The sequence below is a fragment of the Durio zibethinus genome, chromosome 27 (genome assembly GCF_047325235.1).
Source record: "Durio zibethinus cultivar Kanyao isolate XHJ-2024 chromosome 27, ASM4732523v1, whole genome shotgun sequence".
In the NCBI taxonomy this organism is placed as follows: Eukaryota; Viridiplantae; Streptophyta; class Magnoliopsida; order Malvales; family Malvaceae; genus Durio; species Durio zibethinus.
The window spans coordinates 13,239,057-13,247,879 of NC_143188.1; the positions used below are offsets into that span (position 1 = coordinate 13,239,057).

An 8,823-nucleotide genomic window follows, 5' to 3' on the forward strand; every position below is an offset into this window, starting at 1 on the left:
CTAAGAATATTATAACTTACCACAACCGAATCTCCTATACAGTCCTTTGAATCATCTAGAACCTTCATCCAACTTTCATAGTTAATGGATATTGTCCGTCGGATGACACATCTGATATGGCTAGCCATCTTCATTGTACCACTTAACATAGGTTGCCCATCTATATTGAAGTCAAAATGTATTTTTTTTTCCAATTACGTCAAGCAACTTACCATGTCCCCTAACTTTTTTCTTTTGAAAAGGATGTGTCAACTAAATGTTCTTCTTCATGTTCGGGAGAAGATGACATATGTTCTTTAGAAGCCATAATATCAATTAATCTATACGAATTTAAATATGAAATGACATTAACAAACAACCAAATCTAGACATAATGATTTCAAAATTATTATTTTGTTCACCAAACATTCGCCAAGCATATTGTAAGCAAGTATTTACCAAGCATTCAAAAAATCACCAAGCACTCACCATGCAACCATTCGAAAAATATGAATAACTTATATATTCTTGATGACATTCAAAAAATCACTAAGCATTCACCAAGCATTTTTCTCAAGTGATTGCCTAACCTTGTCCATTACATATGCTACTGCCAAAAACCAACCTAGTACTCTTTTTTTCATGGTAAGTGCCATAAGCAACTGTATTATTTTTCCTAAGCACAATCGAAAAATCACCAAGCAAACAATTGAAAATAAAAATATAATTATCAAATTATATGAACAAATAATTGAGCAATTAAATAAAGGTAAAAAATCACATTTTTGCCTCAATCGACAGTAAACAATGACAATGGTGGTGACAACGACAACGACAGAAACAAAGTTGTTTAGGGTTTCTTATATGAGTTTTGGGGTTCACGGTTCAACCGAGGGTTAAGGTTAATCCTTTGTAAAATGGTTAATCAAATAATGGGTAAGGTTTCTATTGTATTTACCAAATAAAAAGATCAATCACTGCATTTATAGGCTTTAAAACGTAGTAATTGATAATTGTAATTTTTTTCAAATAATCAATTACTGCATTGCTTTGTTTTATAAAGTAGTAATTGATAATTGTAAATTTTTACAAACAATTAATTATTGTTTTGCTTTATTTTAAAGCATGATAATTAATTATTATAATTGTTTTAAAAACAATCAATTACTGCATTGCTTTGTTTTATAATGCAATAATTGATCATTGTAATTGTTTTAAAATAATCAATGACTAAGTTACTTTGTTTTATAACATAGTAATTGATAATTGTAATTTTAATCAAATGATCAATTGTTGCATTGCTTTGTTTTATAACACAGTAATTGATCATTGTAATTTTTTTCAAACAACCAATTATTGCGTTACTTTGTTTTATAATGCAGTAATTGATCATTGTAATTGTTTTAAAATAATCAATTACTACGTTACTTTATTTTATAACTTAGTAATTAATAATTGTAATTTTAATCAAATAATCAATTGTTATGTTTCTTTATTTCATAATGTAGTAATTAATTGATCATTGTAATTTTTTTAAAACAATTAATTACTACGTTACTAGTCTTTTCAACATAGTAATTGTTCATTATTTTTTGTGTTTTTGGATGAACTAAAATTAGTAATTTTATACAATTTTTTTTAATTGGCCACTTGAATAAAGTGTTTACACAATTTGAAATTGCATTATTTGTCGATTATTTTATTAAAAAATTATTGTGTTCTATGTAATGGAGGACATTATAGTAAAAATAAAAGAATAAATAATCTGACTTTCTCCCTAACCAAACATAGGAATATAAAAATCCTATGCCATCAAGAATCATCCTTTGTTAGGAATTTACATTTTCTTGCAGATCACACTTTCCTTTGGAATCTAAGATTCTACAAATCAAATGTCCAATTAGATCATTCTTAACAGCAAGGAATATTCATATATACACAAACTATTATTATCATAGTACTTGCATATCTACCTTAGATAATATTGAAGTATCTAGACTATCAATCAAATTATTATGAAAAATACATAACAATTTTCTTATATAGTTAAAACTCTCTAACTCAGGGATGTAAATGGCTACATTAATTGACTCAACCTTTCCTAGCTCTTACAAAAACATCTATTCTATATATTAAAACTATCTTTTAAGGGGACAGTTACTTGACACTTGTTCATTTTTGTTTAATTATCATTTTATCTTTTTAATATTATAAAATTATCACTTTATCTTTTTATTGAAATAAAAAATAAATTATAATATAAATAAGAAAAAATTTTAAATATAAGAAAATTAAAAAAAAAAAAAGAAAACCACAAATCAAATTTGGAAAAAACTAGACTCGTAAAATAAATCATATCTATAATTAGCCTTATCACTTTCCATCACCACCACTGCCAAGTGCTAACTAACAAAGATATATATGAATAAACATGACTAATATAAATATATACGAATAACACGATTAAAATAATAAACAACTATCAATTTACAAGTTATAACAATTAGCCAATAAGACTAATTACTAAATAACTGAAGACAATAAATACTAAATAGTAGCTTATTACACATTTACACGGTGTAAAACTGTAAATTACACTATTCCAAGTCAAAGTCTCCAACCTCCACAAGTGATGCTCTACTAAAGATATTAAACAATAGCTTACATAAGAAAATGACAATGTCTCCATAATATATATTTAAAATAACAAAATAATTCATAACTATCCAAATTATGTGTTGTTTAAAATAATTCACAAAATATATTTCACTATTTATATATGACATATTGTTTTCAATCAATAAAATACTCAACAATATATATTTAAAATAGTAAAATAATAATTATTGTTATTTAAAATATGTGTTGTTTATAATTTCAAATGTATAATCTCTTATCTTAACTTTTATATATGACTAATGTGTGGCCCCCCACTATGTTGGGATTAAATTTTTTATTTTAAAATATAAATTATTTAATTTTAATTTAAATAGAAATTATATTTATCTAGCTCACTTGATTATTCAATTTTGATTATTTTTAATAAAATACCACATATCAAATTCTATAAAGCAATGGCAAGGACATTTTAATAATTTAATATGTAATTAATTTTATATTATGTTAAATTTTAACATGTAATTTAATAGGTCATTATAATAATTTTGAAACAAAAAGTCACATTTCAACTTCCTCTCGTAAAGGTATTTACATAATTATAGTATGATGGGCATTATAGTAATTTTGATCAATTATGATAGGAAGATATTTTCGTAATTATGATATTAGTGGTATTATACTAATTTTACCCAATTGTGGTTGGAGGAGTATTTTTATTATTATGATATAAAGGCATTATAGTAATTTTAACCAATTATGGTAGGAGGAACATTTCTATAATTATAATAATTTTAATTAATTATGAGAAGAGAGATATTTTAATAATTATGGTATAAAAATATTGTAGCAAATTTCAACTTGTGTCAACATCATACCAAACAATAAAGGGACGTTATAATAATTTTTATGAAAATCATTTTAACATATGTTATTTAACATTTAATATGTAATTTAATAGGGGTATTATAGCAAATTTCAAACAAAATTTCACATATTAATATTTTATGAAGTAATTGCAAGGGTATTTTACTAGACCTGGATAAATAGTAGTAGGCTTAAATGAATGGAGCAAGAAAAACAAAAGCGTTTTAAATAATTAGATGCAAACTTGGGTTTGAATCAAGCATCACCTTCTCTTTTTTCATGTAATAAGGCGTTGCCTTCCTTTTAAACCAAAAAAAAAAAAAAAAAAATCAAACTCAACAAAAAACTCCACATGGCATAGAAATAATTCATGATGAAAAAGAATAAACATACCTTAACTGTGACAATCACAACAGCCACTCCATTTTCTCATGATACGTGAAACAGTTTTCTTGCATCATCAGGTGTAACAGATGGAACAACTTGGGCAAAACCGTCGCAACTGTAACAGAATAACAAACACAGTATAAGATAAAAGTATCAATAAAAATGCAAAATAAAACACGAATTGACTGTAATGTCATGATCAATTGCCAAATAACACAAATGTTTTAAGTTTTAACTACTTAGTTTGTTTGATAGAGTGGTGAGACACGTAGTTTCAAAATAAAAGGAGCATTTAAAGCTGCGTATCAATGAAATTCAGACATGAGCTTCCAGACATCAACTATTTATATTTTCACACATGCTTAATGACAAAGCAAATAAATTACCTAATTTTCTGAATGACGAGCATCATCAACCAGCAATACTCTATAACTGTCTCCGCTGCCAGTACCTTTCATATCCAACATCACTACCTGTTGTTGTAAGAAATAAACATAGTAAGCAAATGAGTTATCCATCACAGGAATCACAAACCAGAAAAAGGAATCTTTCTTTTTCTTTTTTTTTCCATCAACTAGTTTTATCATTTGTTGACTAAGCTAATTATACATTTTGTTACTTGATCTATGAAATTTCAGATGAGTTAGGTCATTAGTCAAATAAAAGTACATCAGCGTTTCATGATCATACAGCTGTACACGGAAATAAACACCCATACAGCAGCAAAGAAGACTGACTTGAACTCACACAAACATAATAACACACCCACCCACATACACATACATACATACATATATATATATATATATATAGATACACCCATGGAACTGCAAATGAACCAATTTGCATGTGCTCAGGCTAAGTTAACTAGGTGAGGAATCAATCTACCACTGCAGACTGTAGCCATGTACTAATAGTTCAAATTTCGATCAATGACTGTCAATTTTTCAAGTGCCAATATCGTAATTAACATCATTTCACATTGAAATTTTGAAGCAAACCCAGCCTAACTCAAGCCACAGGTAAATAAGGCAAGAAAGTTATACTTGTCATACTAATCTCGTAAACACGAAATTACTGTGTCACCAATTCGTGTCATACTCCAAATACAAACACTTTTTTTTTCCATTTTCATGTACGATTTTTGTCAAATTTATACTGTCTCACTTTCATGTTATTTTTTCTCTTTTTTGCATTATGTAATCGTAACGTTTCTAAAACTGTTAGATCAAAACATCTATGCTTTGCATTAAAAATATTGATGGAAAATTGAAGCAATAAACAAAAGTGGAACCGTGTCATCATAAAGGAAAACATCAAAGACTCGTTCATTTCATTTTCTCCAATTGGTAAGATTCTAATAGTTGAACTCCACCTAATCTTTCATCCCCATCTCTTTTCAATCTTGCCAGTCTTTTTCTTCTGACTAGCAATTAAGTTAAAAAGTTACTTGATTATTCCAAAACCATAGTCTTTGATTAAAAAAAACCGGAAGATTTCCATTAAACGATCTTACCAAGAATAAAAAGTATACAAATATCAAAGAAAAGAAAAACCCAAATTTGGATTTCCCATTTTGTAGCTTCTTTTAACCAAAAAAACAAAACTTTAACAGGAAAAACTCAAAAGCAAGAAAAAAAGAAATTGAATTTGGCCGTCAAGAACTTGAGTAGAAGGGTCAAACTGGGACTGGTCGAAACTGGGTTGTTCCAAAACACCAGCACCACCACTCCTGAAAGAACCAAACCTCGCTTTCACACCCATAAATTTCGAACCCATTTTTCCTTATGGGTGGTTTTCCTTCCCACCCCAGAGATTCCTCGAAGTAGGAGCTGGAAGGATACGCTAAAGCTTCAGTAGAGCAACCGACGACGTCGTTGTGGTTCCTCCAGCAACCGCCATAGCCGGAATTTGCCTTTGAAGAAATGGAAATGGAATGAAAAATGGGTGCTTAATAGCTTATAATATAATTATTTGTTTCTTAATATTTACTATTTTAATTTCATTTGTGTTGGGTCCCATCAGATCGGGCTTGATTGGAAAGGAGTGGCTGATGTAAATATCCATGAATCAAGCTGAACAAAATTGATATCTAAAAAATATAAACCTGTACAAAAGCCTAATTCGACTCATTCATTTATTTTATATTTATTATTAAAATATTAATAAAATTATATTAATATATTAATATTTTTAATAAAATTCATAATTAAAATTATAAAATATACTTAATACAATACTGTCTTCGAGTTTGGATCTTAAAATTCAAGTTGAGAACTTGTTAAATTGAAGCCTTTAATTGAACATGTGATAGGCAATGTATTCGGTATCAAAATTTTACTTCAACTCGTTTATATTATATTTTAATCCAACTTAATTGGTAAGATAATTATTATATATACTAGTGTGGGTAGCCTCATTTCATCATATTTGTTAGAGTAATTGAGTTTAAATTTTGAGTGATATATGTAATTAATATAAATTAATTATTTAACAGTAATTTAATCAGAAAAATTGCACACAAAGATTAAAGAAATAGTACTTAGATGAGCTGTGAAAATACATAGAGAATGTTGAATAAATATTTTAAAGGTAAAGAACTGTGAAAAAGGATAGTTTGCTAAAGAGAAAGTGTCTTAAAACATTTAGTAATTATAAGCTAGAAAATTATCGTAATCAGAGTTTTATCATACCAGAGCATTGCATAGTTGAAGAAAATTCACCCAAAGAATTAATAATCTTTCCAAAACCTTTAATAAACAGCTGCTTAATGATGCAATCTTATTAAGATTGATTTTTATGAAGGAAAACAGTTTCATGATATAAAAAAAGTATACTAAATGTTATTTCTGTTCCAACCTAATTGGGAGAATATAAAAGAAAATTATCACAATCACTTAAAATTGAAGGGAGAAAGATCTAAAGGCTATCATAACTTCATCAACCTAATTACCAAATGAATAGCAATATATAGCCACACCTTTTGAGTTAGAAGATTGCTTTCGGTGAGAGCAGCTTCCAGTTATGCAGAATCAACTTTTTTCCCCGAGGTTCTAATTCAGCACGAAACTTCGAAAGCTCGAAGCAATATTTCTCAGTTTCAACTACTCATCAAGCAAACAAAAAATAATAATTAATTAGATTGCAAATGACCATGAAAGCCAAAAAAAAGAAAAACCTAAAACCTGATTTCTAGTTAAATAAGATTGCTTCATTTGTAAGAAGGAAGAATGTCTACTTTATTTACACAGCAAAATAAAAATTCTTAGTAATAAGAATTTAAAGAAGTCTACCTTTAGAATTCTCTTTCATTTCTTCTAAGACTTTCTCCTCATCACGCAAAAGCTTTTGATTTTTTTAAAGAAAAATCTAATATCTAATATCCATCAAGTTAAAATATTTCCATAAGCATATCTCTGCAAACCTATTTTTTTCTCAGGTGAATGTTGTGCATAGACTCAATCTCTTTCAACCTCCTACTACTTTCCTGAATCTCTTCCCTGAAATAAGACATCACAACCTTAAATCTTAGTTACGTATTTAAGTATAGGCATGAGAACTGAATGCAAGTCTTGACCAGAACAACCTTTTATTCTTTAAATTTTCTTCTAAGTTGGATATATTTTGTTGCAGTTCAACCATTTTCAATTTGGTATCTTTAGATAAACTATGAGGAAGGTTAGTGCAAAGAATTAATAATTCTTGCCAAAGCATTGTATAGTTGACAACATGTAATCTTGCATTTTTGTAGAATTAATAATGTATACCAGAAAGGACCATGGGCATTATGATGAAAAAGAGTAAAGGGAAGATGGACACTGCCAATGAATATCTTTGGTGGATGAACATTCACTTTAGATGCATATTCCTCATTCACTAAACATTTAAAGAATGTGTTCAAATTTTAAAGATAAATTTTATTTTAAAAAATTGCACTCAAAATTTAAAGATCAAAACTCACATCACAAAGGAGATAAGAAAGAACAAAAGGAGAAAAAAAAAAGAAAAAAATGCAGCATAGGAAAAAAAAAGAGGAAAAATAGCATATGAAAAATTAGAAAGAGAAGATAAAAGGAAAATATGTACCTAATATCTCCAATATACTTGCAAAAAAATAAGATTTCATAATTAAAAAACAATGACATTTGAATTCACATAAAAGGAAATCAATATATACAAAATCACAGACGGCTGCAGAGAAATCAAATAACAAATTCATTGCATAATTGAAATTCATCAAAATAAACAAAACTAACATCTAATCCCACAAAAAAAAATTGAAAACCGAAAACCAAACTTTTACTCACCTTCAACCTAATCAAGAAATAATCTTCAACAACTCTTACAAAAAAATAGAAAAAACTTCAATAGGAGCACACTTTAAAGTACAACAAAAAATTTTTTTCTTATTTGATAGTAACTTTGATTTCATCATAAGAGGTTGGCTTTCTCCAATCTTACTATGACCACTAAAACATCAATAGTGGGAACACGGAAAGCCATCCCAATCAATTTTCCATTCAAAACAGACAATGAAAAAAAAAAGAATTCATCCCAAAAAATATTAGCGTTGGATGTTGATGTGGTGAAGGATACCAAGGAAAAACAACCTAACCTATTGAGAACTATGGTCCTGTATGCATAATTGTAGAAAAAGGAATTCATTGAACTAATTATCTTTCTATTTTGCAATCAACAGTATTCTTAGCATAAATCAATCTCTAAAAAATACGAATATGATAATTATGAAATAAAAGTAAGAGTTCTTATGAACTCTCTAAAGCTAATCTAAACAGTGTTCTTACCTTAGCAGCTCCAATACTACTAGGAATGATGTTAAATGAAGCAGCTCTTCTTTTTTTTTTTTTTTTCCAGTCCTTCATTGATGGACCATCTAGCTAAGTAAGAGAAAAACAACACAATTAATACATAGAACAAACTAAGTTGTTTTGAATGATCTGTAACTCAACGCAA

The 8,823-nt window shown here is 27.9% G+C and overlaps 1 pseudogene; it reads right to left on the reverse strand.

Moving 5' to 3' along the window:
- Window positions 1-3,520: 3,520 nt before the first annotated feature.
- Window positions 3,521-5,771, reverse strand: LOC149510953 (uncharacterized; annotated as a pseudogene).
- Window positions 5,772-8,823: the final 3,052 nt, after the last annotated feature.